This window comes from Macrotis lagotis, chromosome 4 (assembly GCF_037893015.1).
Source record: "Macrotis lagotis isolate mMagLag1 chromosome 4, bilby.v1.9.chrom.fasta, whole genome shotgun sequence".
Classification (NCBI taxonomy): domain Eukaryota; kingdom Metazoa; phylum Chordata; class Mammalia; order Peramelemorphia; family Peramelidae; genus Macrotis; species Macrotis lagotis.
Genome location: NC_133661.1, coordinates 164846771 through 164868350, shown reverse-complemented (window position 1 = coordinate 164868350; position 21580 = coordinate 164846771). Strand labels below are relative to the sequence as shown.

The 21580-nt window shown below is 36.6% G+C and overlaps 1 pseudogene; it reads right to left on the bottom strand.

Annotated features, from left to right (window-relative positions):
• Nucleotides 1-1342: 1342 nt before the first annotated feature.
• The window catches only part of LOC141521727 (la-related protein 7 pseudogene), a 61437-nt pseudogene continuing 41199 nt past the window's right edge, over nt 1343-21580 (bottom strand).

Sequence of the window (21580 nt, the reverse complement as noted above, 5' to 3'; positions counted from 1 at the left end):
GGGAAATTAATATTAGAAATGATATATAATAAGTTTCTCAAGAGAACTTAACACCATCAAGCAATGACTACAACAAAGAAGTTAAAAAGGCCTAGAAACACAAGTCATTAAACACTTGATGTCTTTGCCCACTGAAGATATAAAACAGCAGCAAATGGCAACACAAAGTGGAGATAATCTCAGAAGAAAGGCATTAACATTAAGGAGGATTGAGAAAGGTTTCTGGTAGAATGTGGGGAAGAGAAGGACCTTAGCTGAAACTTGGAAAAAACCAAGGAAGACAGGAGATGAAGATGAGAGAACTCCAGCCAGAGAAAAGTGCTGGAAGTGTAAAGTTGGAGTGTCTTGTTTAAGGAACTGCAAGGTTTGTATAGTACTTGGAAGGTAAAAAGGTATAAAAAGACTGGAAAGTTTAAAGGGGAAGGCCGGTAATAGAGGGCTTTAAAAGCCAAAAAAAGAAAATTTATTAAGCCACAAAAAAAAAAATCACTTTTCCAATTACTTAGGTCTGTCTTTATTTCTGTAAACAATTTATCATTTGTAGTTATAACTTGTATGTTCTTATGCATAGCTTGGAAGGTAGATTCCCAAGTACTTTATATATTCTATGCCAATTGTAAATGAAATTTCTCTATCACTTCTTGCTGTGTTTTATGGGCATTATATAAAATGCTGGTGATTTTGTATATTTCCTTTATATTTGGGACATTTGTCAAAATAATTGTTTCAATTATTTTTAGTGTCCTTTAAGTACACAATCATATCATCTGCAAAAAAGTTTTCATTGGATGAGGAAATAGATAATTTCAAAAAAGTCATGGCAAGACTTATGTGAACCAGTACAGAGTATAGTGCACAGTACCAGAAAAATCTTACTGTAACATGAATATTGTAAAGATGAACAATTTTGAAGACCTTTTTAAACTAAACAAAATGAGAACTGAGAACAATTTATACAGTAACTGTAAAAAGAAAAAACTTATAAAGTTATTTAATTTAAAATATCTTATTTGAAAATTTATCTTATTTCTTAATTGAAAGATATAAGAACTAAGATGAATATATTGACTATTTATGATTCCAGAGGACCGATGAAATATGTTATCTATTACAGAGAGGTTAACATGTCATTTTTAGGTATACATATTATCTATATATGTGTGTATACAGTGTATGGACATTGAAAAAATTTGGGTTTGAGTATGAATATTTTTGTTACTTTTTAAAAGTCCCCAAATCACATTTTATTGTTAGTTTTCCATTTGTTCAGTTGATTTATGTAATGATTCAAAAATGCTAATTAAAAAAAGCTCTTAAAAAGAAAAAAAACATATCTACATGCTCAAAGTAGTTCAATTTAATTCAATTAAAAGTAGGCTTCTAAAACATTGTGCAGTACTATGATGAAAAGAAAACAAAGAAATGGATTTCTTAAGAATGGTAAAAGTATTCAGTGAATTTATAAGTCCTCAAGGTAAGCAAAATTCAATTTTTTAAATCATATTCTGAAAACCTAATGTATTGTCATACTTGTTGACTCTTGACCAATCTAATTTTTTTCGATTTTGTTGACCAACTTCTCTGTTACTTTTTTCTTTTCACGGGGTTGATTAAGTTTAGCTTGCCTATCTACTAAAATCTTCTGCCAGTATCTCTGTTCATGGTCACCTGAAAGGATCTCAAATTTCCAATTATATTTCTTTTTAATTTCTGCATGTGCTTTGATTACTGCTAGAGCATCCTCTGGAGTTTTAAATCTAACATGGCACTCTGTATCTCCTTCTAGCAAATCGACATAAACAACTTCAGATATCACTGCCAAGGTTTTCCAGAGGTGTTTCCTGCTTGGCAAGGGCTCAGTACTAAAGATCTTCACAATTACTCCACTTACAAACTGGGGTCCCATTGTGGTAATTTTGTCAAGGGGCTGAGAATCTTCACTGTTCAAATAGCCACTTTTTATTCCAGGGTCTGTATCCACCTGCCCTAAACTTTCATTCTTTATTTGGGATAGCATTTTTTTAAAAGAAGCCAGACTGGCTCTCTGCAAAGCTAAATACTCTTTTTTCAAGTCCAACCATTCACGCTTGGTAAGTACTCTCAGTGGTATGACCTCTTCTCTCATTTTGTGTCTTTCTTTATGTTTTTTCTTATGTTTCCTTTTTGTTTTTATAATGCATCCATCTCTAATTTCTTTCTCATCTTCAGTAGAGATGTCTAGGTCTCTATAATCCTTTGGTATTTCAATTCTTGTATGATCATCATCCTTATAAGAACTTATCTTGACTTTTGAACTTATTATGAATGTATCCACATCTCCAGAACTATTTCTCTTCCTAACCCCAGGTTTGGTTTCTTCAGGTGAACTTTCAGATCGCTCCTTTTTTTCCTTCTCCTTCTCCTTCTCCTTCTCCTTCTCCTTCTCCTTTTCCTTCTCCTTCTCCTTCTCCTTCTCCTTCTCCTTCTCCTTTTCCTTTTCCTTCTCCTTCTCCTTCTCTTTCTCCTTCTCCTTCTCCTTCTCCTTCTTCTCCTCCTTCTTCTCCTCCTTCTTCTCCTCCTTTTCCTTCTTATATGGTAACTTTTGGTTATCTGGAGTACCCATTTCTGAGCCCTCAGATATTGTCCCCTGCTTTTTAAGCTTGTTTAAATGTTCTATTAAATAGTCTTCAGGGGTATCTGTATCTGTTTCCTTGGTCTCCACTGTTGCCTGAACACCTTCCTCTTTTATTTGTGATTTCTTTTTTCTTTTTTTCTTCTTTTCCTCGGAGGGTTCTGGCTTTGAAGCCATTTCAGGTTCTCTTGTTGCTTCCTCTGGTGGATTATTTAAAAACTCTACAGCTTCATCAGCTTGTTCTTTTGTTTCAAATTCTACAGATGCAAATCCTCTTAGATCTCCAATGCATTGGTAATGAGGGATGATGATATAAATAATACTCCCACATTCTCCAAATACTCTTTCAAACCATCTGGGATTGACATTCTTGGGAAGCAATTCCACATATACAGTCCGGTCATCCACATCTTTTGGCTGACGCTTCCTTACTCTAATACCGTCCCCATCCAATTCTACAACGGATGAATTTTTCAAGGCTTTGGCTACTAATTTTACATCAGTTGTCAATTTTTTCATTTCATTAAATGTTAGAAGAAGTGCTATATCGACATATCCATCTGGAGACCTATCTATTTGCTCTCGAAGAAATCTATCCTTGTGCAGATTGGTGTCCCCAAACCAGAAATCTACTAGCTTAACAATTTCTGAAAGCAGCTGCTTGTCTCTTGTCCGTTTCTTTTTGTCTTCATCTTTTTTTTGTTCAGTGCTTTCTTCTTCCATTGATTTGTCTTGATTGCCAATTTCTGTTTCCATTATCAGTTCAGTCCCCTAGGATGGGTCCAGATGCCACACGTTTCCAAAAACGTTCTCCACTCTGCATATTTGTTACAAGAAAGAAAAGAGATTTTGTAAATTAAAAAAAAAATAGAGGTAGAGATAGTACTGCAGCTATAAAATGCTACATACACTTTCAGATATGGTCTTTGAATTATTAGTTTTACTTAAATGTTTTACCTTGTTACAAGAGATCTCTCACAAATGGCAGTAATATAAATATATGTAACAAAAACAAAATGGATCAATTAAACTGAAGGTGATTAAAAGAGAAAAGAAGATCAAGTTGATAACAATGTGGAAGATGGATGGAAATGGGAGAGACATGAGGTGGAGAGATCAACCTATTGCAATAGTCTAGGCATAAAGTGATAAAGATCGATGCCAGAGTGGTGGCAGTGTCAGAGGAAAGAAGAGAAGATGTAAGAATGGTAGAAATGACAGGATTTGATAACTGGATATAGGAGAGCAGATGAGAAGTTTAGAGTGATAGCTAGGATGCAAGCCTGAGTAACTGGGAGGATGATGGTACTCTTGAGAGTGAGAGGATTTTTTAAAGGGAAGATTTGGAGGGAGATAATAATGTGTTCAGTGTTGGATAGGTTGAGTTTGAGATGTCTACCAAACATCAAGTTTGAGATATCTATTAGACAGCTGGGCTGGAAGTCAAGAGGGAGATCAAGGCTAGGCAAATAGATGAAATAAGGACATCTGTACTTAGTAGGCATTACTAGAGGGGACTGAGAAGGAGTAGTCAGAGAGGTAGGAGGAGATCCAGAAGAGATAAGTGTCACAGTAACCTAGAGAAAAGAGACTATATTAAGATGAAGAACGTTAGCTCCAGTGTCAAAGGCAACAGAAATGTCAAGAAGAGAATTGAGAAAAAGACATTCATTATTAACAAGAGATTATTGATGATTAAAAGATCATGTTACAATATTTTATTTCATAAACTGTAATTTAGCCATTCCTCAATTAAATGTCCCATTTCTGGAGAATGTAGCTGCATATGTAGTGTTCTAGTCTTAGAAGGATCTATATTAAAATCTTAAAATCTTGTCTTATACTTATTTGTTGTCTATCCACTGAGAATTCATTTAGCCCATCTTAGCCTAAATTTCCTCATTTTTAAATGGAGATGATAGTACCTGTAGTATCAACCTCAAAAAGTTATGAAGCTTAATGAGATGATAAATGTAAAATGACTTGCAAACTTTAAAGCCCCATGTCAACTTATCAACATGCATAGTGGTTAATATGTACCAGGTTCTATAAATGCCATTTACCAATATCATCATCATCATCATCATCATCATCAGAATAGGGTTTGGACAAGTGATTTCACTAATATTAGGAACTCTCAAGGAAAATTCTACCAATTCAGGGTAGCAGTTTCCTTTACAATGTATAGTATTAGAATTTTGCCTAGGACACTGAGAAGTAAAGTTATCCAGGGTCACACAGGCAATCAGTGACTAGTATTGAATCCAAGTCTTTCTGTATCCATGAACAACTCTTTATCCACAATACCATGCTGCATTTCATAATCATCGTCATCATCATAGTGGATAAAAGGCTGGTCTTGAACTTAGGAGGACCTGAGCTTTAATTCTGCTTTAGAAAATTAAGTGTGAGCTTTAACCTGGGCATGTCATTTTAACCTTTCTTGGCCTCAAGTTTCCCACCTGTAAAATGAGGTTAACAGGAGTACCTGTCTCCTAAGGTTTTTGTGAGGATAAAATAAAACTGATTAATCAAACTTTTATTAAAGCATTGGGAATACAAAAAAGCAAGATATTCCCTACCATCAAGTCCCTACCAAATAGAGAAACCTGTATTTGATCCTGGAGTTAATAGGAAGCCACTGCAGTTTACATATGATCAGACTTGAAACCTAGAAAAGATCATTTTAGTGATTGGATCACTTTACAAATGGAAGATAGTTAGGTGTGAGGAGAAACTTGAGGAACCCAAGCTTCTAGCTATTGTAATAATCCAGGCAGAAGGTAATGAGAGCTTGCACTAGAGTGCAGGTATAGATACCAGGTATGGAAAAATACATTGAAGACTTTCTGTTGCTGTAGAAATAACAGATATTTTGATATAAATATTCTTCCAGTGATGCTGTGTCACCATGAAATATAACCATCTTTAAAGAATCAAGATTATAGATCATTTGAAAGTACAATGGTGAGATGCCTTGGTGTGGGTAATAAGCCATAATGTATTAGCAATGAAGAGTTAATTGCTCTCGCAAAGCAGTGTGAAAGGTATCACCAAGGAAATGTGAAAGTGGGAAAAAAAAGTTTTCCCAGTCAAGTATTAAGAGTAATGAATAACCTTTAGAAAACCCACATGCTCCACTAGTGCCAGGAAAACTAAAAGAAATCCAGGTCCATTGGGTGGGTCACCTGATGAGGATTTATGGGAGAACATGGACATGAATCACAGAGGATGAGAAGCTGTGGATGGGAGGTAATCAAGATTAATGAATTTAATGAAGGAGAATTAATTTCATTGACCCAGAGTTCCCAAGAGATCTATTGCCTTTCAGCACCACCGTGAATAGAAATAAGGATGAAAGTTTCATATGCTGGTTTTCTCGGCTGCTGGCTCTGATGTGGGAAGGAAGAACAGAGTGGGGTGTGCACTTGCAGAATGTGCACCATGAACAAGGGATCTTTTTTTTAAGTTTTTTTCAAGGCAATGGGGTTAAGTGACTTGCCTAAGGCCACACAGCTAGGTAATTATTAAGTGTCTGAGACCGGATTTGAACTCAGTTACTCCTTACTCCAGGACCGGTGCTCTATCCACTGAGCCACCTAGCCGCTCCTAGCAAGGGGTCTTAATGAAATTGAACTGTGAATCTGTGAGCTCATTGGACAGCTCAGAATCCTGATGAGTGAATAGCTAGCTACACTGGTCTGTATAGCCTGAAGATTAGCTGTCAGAATTAAAGAGGACTGCTAATCACAATAAGAACTAATATTTTCTAAATGTCCTTTGAAGAGTGATGGTTAATTGAAAAGAGTGTGTAAAAGCTATATTTGAGTAGAGACGAGTGATGAGAATCAAGAGTTAGCTGAAAAGCAGTTTCATGTGGTGCACATTCTGGAATGGATCAATAACATTGAATCCTGCAGTCCAGAGCTCTGAGTTATCCCTAAGCACTCAGGCTTTTTTCATTCTCTAAAATACTGCTAATCACAGCTATTAAGTGCATTGATGGAAGAGCATGTTCTGAGTTTATATATGTGTGTGTGTGTGTGTGTGTGTGTGTGTGTGTGTATTTTTATGGATTTTTAATGTATTTGCTTTAAGATATCAGTATGTATAAAATTGTGGGCAGGTTCCACAGTGAGTAGGGTAATGGGGCTGGAGTCAGGAAGACTCATCTTCTAAGTTCAAATCAAGTCTCAGATACTTACTAGCTGATTGACTCTGGCCAAGTCACTTAACTCTGTTTTTCTCCTCAACTGTCAAATGACCTGGAGAAGGAGATGGCAACCACTCTACTATATCTTTGCCAAGAAAACCCCAAATGGGGTCACAAAGAGGTCAGAAATGACTGAACAACAAAAAATTTATAATCTTATTCATGTTACCTTACTGCTATGAAACTTGATGCATTTAGCATACACATGTGTGATTATTATAATATTGTGTAGAGAGAAAATATTGGATAGAGGCTCAAGTGCTAGAATGGTGAGAGTGAGAAGTAAATTCACTCTGACAGGATTACCCACTTTGTACTCAGAGATTTTAATGTAATTGTCTTATGACCTATTTCCGGGAATTTAGACCTCCTAGTATAAGAACAGGTAGGAGGAACAAGATCAAACCTAGAAAGAGAGGGTAGTCACAGGTGATATAGACAATAATCCCCCATTGAATGAGTTCACCTCATTTATCCCTGTTACATATATAAAAGTACATTCAATTTCATTTAGAATCTAAATATTTTAGTACTTTCTATATATTTGTATATATTATAGTGAAAGTTAGAGAACATTTATTGAAATTATACTTCTGATGCTTGTTGCTTGTATGACCTTGCCCATATCACTTTAACCTTTCTGACCCTATTTCCTTATCTGTAAAATGAGAAAATTGTACTAGATTTCTCTGGAGGAGCAGTTCTAATTCTAAATCCAAATAGAATGATGTTATTCTCAAGATTGATTTAGATATTAAAAAATCCATGGAATAAAAGAAAATTGATTTATTTTTTCCTGCTTATTTGTGAATAAACAATTGGAAAAACTACCCCCCAATCCAGGAATAATGGAAAAACAGACTTTTTCATATGTAGTAATGTTCTAGAAGAAAAATGAAGATATAATATTAAAAATGTACACTGTGTACACTGTCTTCTTTATCAAAATACCAGTGGACTGATAACCCTGGCACAATGGGTAATGAAAAGAAAGTACCACCATGTAACAATTATAGCATGTGGGCTACTCTGATGATCCATGAAATATTTTTCTTCTTTATGTACCAATCCTATTAAAGAAGCTATGTGGCAGATTAAGATGCCAACTTTGTTTATTTTTAGTTCATCTAGTAACCTTGAAAGACTATTAATGATATTTTACTAGTACCTCTGTATGTGAGATCTTGGAAGTTTTATGTGCAGATCAATGGATCTTCAACCTAGGCTAGAATCCTGCTACTTACTATCTTTGAAAATTTGGATAAGTCATTTTACTCTTATAAGTCTCAGTTTCCTCTTTTATAAAAATGAAAGTGTTTGAACAGATGGTTTAGTAATTCCAAAAAAGTTTCAGATTATACCATTTCATATCTCAAAGACTCAAAATATCAATAGAAAAAGACTGATATATGAAACAGATGGGCCTTTGTTTGAGAGAGAAGCATGTAGTCATTAAAAGCTCTATGCAACTTTCCAAAGACAATCCAGTCTTCTCTCCCATTCTGATTCAAGGCTAGGTTCAGGTCACTACCCACTGTAATGTTTGCCCAAGACCTGATGAAACAGCCCTATGGATTGTTCACCAACTTGCAAAACATAACCTGCACCACAAGTATTCTTTTTTTTTTTTTTTTGCAAGGCAAATGGGGTTAAGTGGCTTGCCCAAGGCCACACAGCTAGGTAATTATTAAGTGTCTGAGACCAGATTTGAACCCAGGTACTCCTGACTCCAGTGCCAGTGCTTTATCCACTGCATCACCTAGCCGCCCCCACAAGTATTCTTAATGTGCTTGGTTTTTTCCTGTGTGTATAATGAGGTCAAACTCTTTTGAGTGATTCTAGAATTTATTTAAGATATTCTTTAACATTCTGAGGCTTGATGTATTCAAATGACATCATCAATAAGTAAAATTATCTAGTGGACCTCACTTCAAATATAAAATCCCTCTTCATTTGCTCTCTTTATTGGACCTTCCATGTTAGCAGTAAACATTTATGGTAAATCTAACTTTCCTTGTTTTATGCATTAGTGTTGTTGTTTAGTCATTCAGTCATGTCTGACTCCACATGATCCAGAGACTTTGTCTTTGAACTTTTCTTGGCAAAAATGCTGAAGTACTTTGCTTTTTTCTTCTCCTTATTTTATGCATAAATGGATGCTAATAAATAGAGATCTGTCCATAACCTCTGCCATTATATTTATCAAAGAATCTCACATGAATGTAACATATACATATGAGATGTTTTGTTGGAGGAAAGTCTTAAAAGAGGCATTCTCATCCAAATTCTTTTTTAAAAAATATCAATCAAATGATACACCCAGTAGGTTCTTGTATCCTTTGTATCTTTTAGTTGATTGTGAGACTGTAAGGTTCGATCTGTCAAATAGAGTATTGTTGTGAAAAAGTATGTGGGGGTTATTTTTCTAAAATTTTTATAGAGATAAGAAAATAAACATAAAGATCAGTAGTTATTTATAGTTTCTTTATGACTTTTTGCAGTAATAATAGTACCTGATTTTTCTCATTATTCAGAATCTTTCCCTTTTAGGTGTTTTGATAATCCTTCAACACCCTCAAAGCCATATTACTTCCAGTAGAGATCTCCTCTTAACCTAGTCCAGTGTCTCTTAAAATACCAATTCCTAATTTATGGGATCACAAACTAGTATAGGAAACTTCCAATACAGAAATATTATCAGTATATAAGCAACTCCTATAGCTTTAAAGAGACAATATTTATAAAGACTTATGGATCACCATTAAGAACAGTAGAGCCACCACTCTTGACAGTGTTAGATGCACTTAGAGAGGAGTCAGAAATGTTATTAATTAGCAAAAGATGGGAAGAGCACCTCAATCAGACTGTGCAAACATAAAGAAACTTATGTGGAGAAGATCTGTACCGGAAGTAACACAATTATGAGAGTAGTAGGATGTTGTTCAAAATGCATCTGAAAGTAAAGAAGATATTCAAGGGGTAAAATAAAATCTTTTAACTTTGATGCAAAAAATATTAACAACTATTGAATTATATGCACCTTTCCATCTATACAAAAATTTATGGGAATAATCAACCCACCTTGTAGAAATAGGCAGGCATTTAGACCACATTTTAGCTAGCACACAAATGACTGGAAAGATCACTATAAAAGCACATTTGATTAAGTAAAATATCTTCCTTCCAGTATGGTGTTTCCTATACATGCTTCAAAATTTTGTAAAATTCCTTGAAAATGATAACAACGTAAGTACTAACTTTGTTCAACAGTATCCTAGTGCATGCAGGGCAAATGACTTTTCTGGGATCATATAACTAATATGTACTAAAATCAGGACTATAACCCATGTCATGATGACTCTGAGACCAACTCTATTCACTACTCCATTATTCCTCTAGAATCCCCTTTATTACTAATTCTTTGTGAAGACTACTTCTGAAAGGTATCTTGAAAAACCTATAATTTGAAGAGAGCACCTTTTTTACTTTCTCCTCCCCTCCTCCTCCTCTCCCATACTACACCATAATAATAGTAACTTGGGAGATGGGGGAGGGTGGGAAGAGGTTTTCACTCAGGTATTCAACTGCCTGAGCAAACAGAACATGAAGTCCTTTTGGCCATAGTCTTCATTTGTTCCCTCATAGACAAAATAATATAAGCTAAATTAGCCCATGGTAAAAGTTTGTCTTTAACCTTCTATCTTTCTGTTTCCTTTCGTACCTCTTCTTTAGGTATCAATGGATCAGGTGATGATTATTTGAAGGAGATGAAGAAGAGTTGTTTATATAGGTCTTTTTGGTGTTCTTGAAATCGTATTATGTCTAAGGCTGATTCTGGAAATAAGCCTTCTTCAGCTTAGAAGTCTAAGAGAAAGAAAAGTATATTAGAAAGGATAATAGGGTACTTAGGAAGGAAATCTTTCCTTCCCAGGCTCCTCTCGTGTGCCCCAAGGCTTCTAAGCTGCAAAGGATTCAGACCCCATTTCAGAGCCAAAACTAGAGTGCGATTTGCACCAGCCCCCTCCTTAGTTGTTCACATATATCCCACTCCTCTGCTTGACAGTTCCTCTGTATCACAGTTGCAATCCTCTCCCAGATAAGAGCATATACCTAGAGTTGAAGAGATTTCAAAGATAATTTAATCCAACTCTTTCCATTTTACAGATGAGAAAACAGATCTAGGGAAGTTAAATGACTTCCTTAAAGTTGCGTGATTATTGCCATTTTCTTAGAGGGAATCCTGCTTTCTGCCGCAGGGATCCTTTGGGCTCCCCGACAACCATATTCTCTAGTCCTTCATTCTTCTTCTGGGTATTACCCAGGATGCAACTCGATCAGACTAGATAGAAACTAGAGTGGGCTAGGGTAGAGCATCCTCTACTTTCCCAATTGAATTTACCCCAGGTGCCAGGATTTGTAGTTCTGGTTCTGCTCCATACCCTCTGTGACCTCTCCCTTTCCCTGTGCCACCATTCTTGACACAGGCCACCTTATGTCTTCCCTTCAGACTCCTCGCCCCTAGAATACTTTGTCTTTAGATGGCTGAGCACCAAGATGTAGTGATGATGATGATTGTGATAACTAAATGGTATGTGATATTAGACAGTCTGAATCAGGTGATTAAATAACTAATCATGAGAAGATAAAACAAACCACAATTGTAATTCGAATACATAAAAATAATAATAATAGTGATAATTGATGGAAACTTCTTACTTTTCTAATTAGATTTGGATGCCTAATTATCATATAGTATAACAATGTGGATATCATTAAATGGGTTGAATTAAATTTGTCTTAAATTTTATTTGATTATCATATGAACAGCTTGCATCTTTATGTTTCTTAGTTTTATTGCTCATGTTACCTGTTCATCTATTCACAACTACTTTTGAGAGGACATGGGAGGCTAGAAGAGGACCTGAGGGGGAAGGGAGTACTGGTAGCTCCATGAAGGAATATATGTAGGTATTGCCACATTATATATCTATAAAGATTTCTTTTTCACTTTGGAAAATAAGGACTAGATTTTTGTACTTCAAGGATTAATGAAGGGAATAAGCATTTACTAAATGCCTACTACTTACCAGGCACTATGCTAAGCAGCTTTACAAATATTAACTCATTTGATATTCACAACAACCCTGTGAGGTAGGTGTTGTTGTTATTATTATCCTCAAATGAAGAAATTGAAACAGAGAGAGATTAAGTGATTTGTGCAACATTAAAAAGCTAGGAAGAGTTTGAGGCCAAATTTGAATTCAGATCTCCTTGATTCCAAGTTCAGTACTCTATCTACTGCTATCACCAAGCTACTCTACCAAGACAAGATGTCCAAATTAACATCACTTCCTACAGACCAATATGCTTATTCTCCCATTAGTTCAGAATCTTATGAGATGCATCTATACATAAATTGAAAGCATCTCTAATAAGATCAATATTCAATAATGGGCCATTTCTTTATCATTTCCCAATTATGTTTATTATATATTGATTATGAATAAAACATTTTATTGCATGAAACAGAAAAAAAAACCTATAGATTCATTTACAATAAGCCATCTCTCATTGCTGTGTCAAAAATCACTCAAGATTCCTTGGAAAATAAAACAAATAATCCTGTTTGATGATTTTCTGATACTATTAGCTGACGTATAAAGGAGGAAAATTTATGTTCACCAAAGGTATTCAGTATATTGTATTAGAAATAATCCAGTGGAAATATAAAAGTTAAGGAATTACCTGGTTACATTCTCTGGATGGTCCTGTATGTGGATAGCATTATGCTGATTGCATCATAACTCCAGAATATTAAGGAGGCTCCTAGAAAACATTTGTAATTACTTAAAGGAATTTGACCTGACCATTTACACAGGAAAAAACAAATGAATGATGAGTATCCATTAGCCAGATTATAGCATGCCTTGGGGTGGATACTCTATAGAACTTGGTGAAGAAAAGGGCTGACAGGTAGGCAGGGAGAATACTTCACTGAAACTCTCTCAATGCCTTAGAAATGAAGAACAACTTTTGGCAAATTGGGTGGACAGCTTAGAGCCCATCAACTTATGGGAGAACATGGAAAAGAGCTGCACATAATGGGGTAGGTATGACAAGCTGCCATCTGTATCATTTGAGGGAATTTTTGAACTGATGAGATCAAATGCCCATTTGAGTACCTGAGAGGGTATTATCTCCACCATTCCTTTTTAGAATTAGTTGATCTTTTTGTGTTTAAAATTTTTTAAAGTACCAATGATAGTTAACATTATGGTAAATTTCTCTGAACTTAGCCTTCCTAGCTTCCTGACTCACAGTATCTAGGGTTGGTTCCTAGAATTTAGAGATCATTTAGTTCAACTCTTTCATTTCCTGGATGAGGAAATGAAAGCCTAGGTTTGCCTGAGGTCACACAGGTAGTAATTGAGCCAGAATTCAGACCTAGGTCTTCTAATGCCAGATATATTGTGCTCCAATACCTCCATAAAAGGCTTATCTATTATCATAAATTCAAAGTACTCATTTAAATATATTCTTCTACAAGAACTATAATTGCCTAATACATAGAAACAGTCTCTTTTAAAAGAACAGAAAGGTAAGCATGATTATTATATTATGCTGATAGCTAGCATAGTTGCCACTTCATCCAGAAGGAACTTCACATCCTGAGGAGCAACAATATTTTAATTTCATTTGCCATTCTATAATTCCTGATTTAACAACTACTCACTTTGCAAAACTATGACAGAAAGAAAAAATAGCAAAGGTCATTTAGAAAGACAGTAATCCATGTATAAATAATCAAATTATGGATTTAATTTTTCACTTACCTTTTTCTTATATTAGTCTTTCAATTATGTCCTATTATTCATTGGCAGATTTTTCATCATCAGAGGTTGTGAACATTATTGAAGCCATGTTTCCTGAGCAATTCAATTCAAAAATAAAAATCATCAAACATTTAGCAACTGACAACCATAAACACAGGGAATTTTTTTTAAATATCAAATCTATGATTTTATTGGTTTAGAGAATTTCTGATGAGGAAACTTTCTCTACCACTGCAAATCAGCACCTGCTCTGGACCTTATAGTTTTGGGAAATTGCTTAGAAATTGAAAGGTTAATTTACTTTCCCATGACTACATAGCTCTTATGGGTCTTATAAGCTGGACTTGATCTCAAGTCTACTCCGAGACTACCTTGCAATCCATTACACTATACTCCTCTCATATTTGAGTACATGGAGAAAAAACTCAAAATAGTCCCTGTTCTCTGTAATTGTATATCCTGCTGGAACAATACTCAGTATACATACAATGTAGTGTATGCCCTGTAATTTGAGGAGGGAGAGAATATTAATAAATAGCATGATATCACATAGGAGCTGCATTCCAGGCATAGGAGATGGCCTATGTGAGATCATGAAGTGGGAGATCTTAGATCTAGTACTCGGGGTCATCTAGTCCAACCCTCTAATTTTCTAGACAAGTCAGATTCAGCCCTATTTGTTCAAGCTGTTCAAGTCAATTAAAATTTTAAAACTAGTCAAATTCAAATAATTCAATTTGGGAATTAACAAGTATCTACTATGTGTGAGGTACCATGTTTTGAAGAGGAACTATAAAAATTGATATGGTTTACATCATATTATGACCATATGGTCATGGAACTCACAAAGGAGGTAGAACAAATAGCAACCAGAAAAAAAATGTTACAAGGAATACTGAGACAGTTAAATGCAAAAGAGAGATCTAGGAAAAAATTCTCTGAAAAATGTGTTTAGGAAAAGACCACTGTTAATCTAGGGGAAGTCAAAGACAGCATTGTGGAAGAGAACTTGACAGAAAGAAATGAAAATGTGAAGAATTCATTCCAGGAATGGGAAAAAGGTATAAACAAAAGCACAGATATTGGAAAGGAGAAAGAAAATGAAAGGCAAGAAATTTGATCTATCTGGAACATAAGACTATTTAAAGAGGAATAGTATGAAGAAAAGTTTAAAAGTGAGCTGAATCAGAAGTTTGTACATTACTCAGAGTGAGGGGACTCACTAACAATTTTTGAGTAGATGAATAAATAACATGATTTAGAGTGGCATATTTGAAGGGTCACTCTTTGTTATGTGAAGTTGGATTGAAAATGAAAGACAAAGTAGATTCTAGAAAAATACATTATAATCCAGGCCCTATTGGAGGAATTGGTTATTGGTTCAGCCATTCTGAAAAGCAATTTGTAACTATGCCCAAAATGCTATTAAATTATGCATATCTTTTGACCCAATTATAGCACCACTAGTTCTATACTCCAAAGAGACAAAGAAAGTATCTATATGTGTGAAAATAGTTAAAGCTGCTCTTTTTTGACAGCTAAGAATTGGAAACTAGATGCCTATCAGTTGAGGGATGACTGGACAAATAAAGGCAGTGTCTGTGTGTGTGTATGTGTGTGTGTGTGTGTGTGTGTGTGTGTGAGAGAGAGAGAGAGAGAGAGAGAGAGAGAGAAAATATTTTTGTTTGACAGCAATATTTTTGTAATATGTTTTGTTTTCCTTGCTTTCTCCATTGGGGTATATGGGAGGGAGAGAATTTGGAATTGAAAATAAAATAAAATTGAATTAAAAACATATGCTTTGGGAATCATCTACATAAATCTGATCATTAAAGCCATGGGAATAGAAGAGCCTTATGCATCAGTCATTTGTGTAACAAAAGCCAACAGGTTTTCATGATGGCACAACTACCAACAATAAATCAGATTTTTTTTTAAATAATCTCTAATCAACTCAGTCTTTCTGGTCAATAAATACCAAGTTTACAATAGACTGAAGTCTTCCATTAAGTAAAATTTTGAAGTAAATGTGACACAGTAAAACAGCCTTTGTGTTTCTATTCATTAGTTTCATATTGTGTTGACACGGATGAGTCATTAAATGTTTAGAGGAAATAGTCATCACCCATCAGCAAATTGATGAGTTGTTTGTGAATTCGTAATAGCCAACCACTCTGTGGTCAGACCTTCACTGATGAAAGAGAGATGAAGGGGGCAGCTAGGTGGTGCAGTGGATGGAGTACCTGCCCAGGAGGACCTGAGTTCAAATTCGGCCTCAGACAATTAATACTTACCTAGCTGAGTAACCTTGGGTAAGTCACTTAACCCCATTGCCTTGCAAACAAAACAAAAAACAAAACAAAGAAAAAGAGATGAAAATCTCATCAAATGCCACAATAATTCAGTACTTTTCCCTCAAATATTTAGGCAGTTCAAACAGATCACAAGTTTGGCTTACCATTTTCTTCCTATCAAAATAGTCTATCCTATATCCAAATGTCTATTTGTTCATCCAAGTCAGGTTACAAGAAACAAACATCTGGACACAAGCTCTGACCTTCTATTAGTAAAAAGAAATTTAGTTCTTCTAAAGGAACAGACAAAAAAGAAAAAAAAGAAGGAAATGGAAGAAAAAAAAAGACTAACTATCACAAATACAACACCGGAGAAGTGATGAATTTTCCAGTTCATCTCAAATAAAGAAAATCACCTTAGCAAGTCATTCCTTTTTATATGAGGCATTTCTCATAAGTTAAGGAATGGTGAGGTCAGGATGTCTGGAGTAGGAGATTAAGACACTGACTCTAGGTCTTTCATAGGTAGAAAAAGAGGGCAGCTAAGTGGAACAGTGGATAGTGCACTGACCTTGAAATCAGGAGGATGGGAGCTTGAATCCATGCCTCAGACAATTGACACTAATTAACTATGTTATTATTATTATTATTATTATTATTATTATTAGCTCGGGTAAGTCACTTAACCTGATTGCCTTGCATTCAAGACCATCTCCATCTGTCCTGATTCATATCTGACCACTGGACCCAGATGACTCTGGAGGAGAAAGTGAGGCTGGTATCTTAGCACAGCCTCCCCTCACTCAAATCCAATTCATGTGCTTGTCATGGCATCACCTCCCTGATGTCATAGTCTTCTTCAAGAATGAAGGACAGACACTTAATAATTGCCTAGCTGTGTGGCCTTGGGCAAGCCACTTAACCCCATTTGCCTTGTAAAAACCTAAAAAAAAAAAGAATGAAGGACAGATATCTTCAAGTGGAAGAAGAAACTAGAGACTCTTTACTCTAACTCTGAATCACAAACTCCACACAAGCCCTCCCTGTGTCACATCTGATATTATACTGATGATTATGATACTAAAGGCCTCATCCATTTTCCTCTTCAGTTTCAGGGAGCAAGACAAGACAGGAGATACAGCATGGTTTATTGGACAGAGCTGACCTTGGATTCAAATTCTAACTCTGTTATATATTTACTAACTTTGAAAACCTGGACCTCTCAGTATGTCCAGTTATAACTAAGGTTCAGTAGAACCTTCAGTAGAGGAACCTGCTATAGGAGGTCTCTATATCAATGAAATCACAGATTCCTGCCACTACCTCCATATGACTCAATTGTACCCTCAACACAACCCCAAAAGAATGATGAGCACTATGGGATTATTCATCTCAATAAATGCTTATTAAGGATATACTATGCTAGGCATCCTGCTAGGCAATAGTAATGGAAAACTAATAACCTGTCCCTGCTCTCCTGGAGTTTACAGTCTACTAGGGAGCTTAGAATAAAATACATATGGCTAGGTAAATGTAGACATTCTGGTAGGAGGGACAGCATCATCCCACTTCACCTTTGGTCTTGCTTCCAGCCCAGCCTTCACAGACTATGTCTAAATGAGGCAACTCCTGTGAACAAAGGGCCAGTCATTCCTACTAACTTCCAATTATCACCCACAGGGAAGGAAAGGGCACAATGAAAGATATTAGGCAAACTGCTTTGATGAGTTAAATCAACATCTTAACTGTCATCTCTCAGACCCTACTGGGGATAGTGCAGGGAAAAATGTTTCAATATCAGAAATTGCTATTTTATACATTGGAATGACAACAAAGAAGAGGCATTACCATCTGCTTAGCTACTATGGGACCTTTCCATCTGACTTAAGACTGAAATCTTCCCTATCTGTTGTCTTTCCCATTTACCATGTGAGCTCGTTGAGAACAAGGACTTACTTTTCTATTTTATTCCTCAATGTTTAGCACAATGTTTTGTACATCGTAAGTCCTTAATAAATTCTTATTCCTTCCTTTATTCATTCATACATTTATGATACCCTGGTCTTTAAAAAGGAGAATAGAAGAAAGACATTGGAAGAAATCCTTTTTTAAAAAAAAAAATTCTTGGGGGCAAATGTTGACAGGAGAGGGCCATCTCTTAGGTGCCCTCTCTCAAATCTTATAAACTAAGGACTCTAACTACATTTTCAAGAGACAATCCACAGAGGGACCTAGTAAGGTAATTCTCCAACCCAAGGTAACCTGGAAGAGCAGAAAGGCTCTGCTCCATGGGGTTGGAGGGGTAGCCATGCCAGAGTGAAGGAACTTCAGCCTCCCAGAGGCAGCCCCAGGGCACTGGGAGCTGCAGCTCACAGCAGCAAGGGTAGTTTCCTGACCTCCACCCCTGGGGGAGCACCAGGCACAACTTGGGGGATCAGCAGGGGTACCTCTGCCAGAGCGAGCATGTGAAGCCCAGCCCCCAAGGCACACAGCAAGCAGCATGGCCGAAGCAGCCCAGATTCAGAAACTGGAAGTAGGCAGAGCTGGTAAGCAGGAGCCCCTAGGGCATGAGTGCTGAGCCTAGGTAGGGTAGTGGAGAGAGACTGCCGAGCTCTATCCTCTGTCCCTGGAACAGGACTCTGGGGTTCTGACCACATTCAGATCCTGATAGCAGTCTAGGCCCCCCATAGAACAGAAGAGCCCCCCCACCTCAGTCCTGTGGCAGAGGGGTGTGCTTGTAGTCATTCACAGACCAGGAGGGAAGACAGAGCCTCACACACAGAGATCCTTGCGGGGGGGGGGGGCCCACTAATACTCAAAAGCTCAGGAAGCACCCCAAAACCAGGCACAGGCTGGAGAAATGAGTAAGCAGAGGAAAAAGAGGAATGCCATTGAGAAATACTTTGCCTGTGATCCCAAGAAGGATCAAAACACTCAATCTGAAGATGAAGAAGTAAAAGCTCCTACATCTAAAGACTCCAAGAAAAACAGAAATTGGGCTCAGGCTATGACAGAGCTCAAAAAAGACTTTGAAAATCAAATGAGGGAGATAAAAGAAAAATTGGGGAAAGAAATGAGAGAGATGCAGGAAAAACATGAAATTGAAGTCAGCAGCTTAAGTCAAAGAGAACCAAAAAATGCGGAAGAAAATAACATGTTAACAACCATCTTAGATCAAATGGATAAAACAGTTCAAAAAGTTATTGAGGAGAAGAATGCTTTAGAAAAGCAGAACTGGCCAGATGGAAAAGGAGATAAGAAAGCTATCTGATGAAAACAAATCCTTCAGATGTAGAATGGAACTAAAGGAAGCTGATGACTTTATGAGAAGTCAAGATACAATACTTCAAAACCAAAAGAATGAAAAATTAGAAGAAAATGTGAAACATCTCACTGAAAAAACACCTGATGGAAAACAGATTTAGGAAAGATAATTTAAAAATTATTGGAATGCCTGAAAGTCATGACCAGGAAAAGAGCCTTGACAGCATTTTCAAAGAATTACTACAGGAAAATTGCCCTGATATCCTAGAAGCAGAGGGCAAAATAGAAATTGAGAGAATGCACCGATCCCCCCGAGGAAGAGATCCAAAAAAATTAACCCCAGGAATATTATAGCCAAGTTCCAGAACTCCAAAGTCAAAGAGAAAATATTACAAGCAGCCAGAAGAACACAATTCAAATACCGTGGAGCTGCAATCAGGATCACACAGGACTTAGCAGCAACTACATTAAAAGCTCATAGGGCTTGGAATATAATATACCAGAAGGCAAAAGAGCTTAGAATGCAACCGAGAATCAACTACCCAGCAAGGCTGAATGTCCTCTTCCAGGGAAAAAGATGGACTTTCAATGAACCAGGGGAATTTCAAATGTTCCTGTTGGAATGGCCAGAGCTGAACAGAAGGTCTGATCTTCAAATACAGGACTCAGGTGAAGCATAGAAAGTGGAGGAGGAGGGGAAAGTATGAGGGACTTAATGATGATGAACTACATGTATTCCTGTATAGAAAAATGATACTGATAATACTCACATGAACCTTCTCATTTAATACAGCAGGTAGGAGGAGTTTTATAGATGAAGCACAGGAGAAAACTGAATTTGAAGATATATTGTGATATAAACATGGAGTCAATAGATAAAAGGGAAATGTAATGGGAGAAAGAAAAAGGAAAGGAGGAATAGGTTAAGATATTTCATGTAATAAGATTTTTCTTTATTACAATGAGCTATTGCAATGATATAGAAGGGGGAAAGCAAGGGAGAAAGAGGGAATCTTTGTTCTCATCAGAGATGGCTAGGAGAGGAAACAACATGGATGGACCAAGGGGGGGAGAGTGGTCAGATATAACTCATTTTCTTTTTTACTTCTTGGAAGGGGCTGGGATTGGATGGCCTGTCTGGGACCATAGGGCCAGGTAGATGGGTGGTATGTGGGCTCGGGGCCTCTTGGCTCCAGGGCCAGGGATATATCTGCTGTGCCACTCAGCTACCCTACAGCAGAGACAGTGAAAGGAGAGACTATAGTACATGATAGTGGAGAAGTATGAATGGAGGGAGTTGTGATCAGCAATGGCAACGGTGGAAAAATATGGAAGTAACTTTTGTGAAGGACTTATCATAAAGAATGTGATCCACCTGTGACAGAGCTGTTGTGTTGGAACACAGACTGAAGCACATTTTTTGTTATTATTTTTGGGGGGGGAGGTTGCAGAGCAAATGGGGCTGGGTGGCTTGCCTGGGGCTGCACAGCTGGGTGACTGTTGGGTGTCTGAGGCCAGATTTTGACGCGGGTGCTCCTGGCTCAAGGGCCAGTGTTCTGTCTGCCACCCAGCCACCCCTACTATTATTATTATTACTATTTTATTTTATTTTGGGTCTGTTTGGGGGGGGTTGCAGGGCAATGGGGTTGGGGTGGCTTGCACGGGGTCACACAGCTGGGTGATTGTTTGGTGTCTAGGGCCGGATTTTGGCTCAGGTGCTCCTGGCTCCAGGGCCAGTACTCCATCCACTGTGCCACCTGGCATACCTACAATTATTATTATTATTATTATTTTAATTTTAATTTTTTCTCTCCCCTTTATCACTCATAAGGGTCTATATTTTGGGGGAAGAGGGTATTATGTTTACTCTTAAACAAGAATATTTCAGTAATGTATAAAAAACCATTATTTGTACAAAATAAGAATAAATAAATAAATGGAAAAATTCTTTTACATTCTATTTTTTGAATTGTTTTATTGGATTTTTAGTCATTTTCTTCAAATAGAATACTCAGGCATAAAATGCCAGGGTACAGTGATTAATAGAACAGTCCCCTTCAATCCTCTTTTGCTGAGAAACAGGTTCAACAAAGGGGCAATTAACTTCAGCCCTTATTGGAGTCCTATTATAATTATAAGAGAAGGTTCTCTGGGAGGCCAAAGAAAGGAGGAACACTGGGAAATAAAAGGTGATATGAAAATTATATAAAACTAAAAAAATAAACTTTTGAGAATGACAATTATCTCTATCTTCATATGTGTGAGTCCTAGTCATTTATAAGTGTTAATGACATAATTGACTTACTTATGTTTATCCTTCAATTTCAAAGAAGACCACATCAGGGAAGTGATGTCATGACAAGCA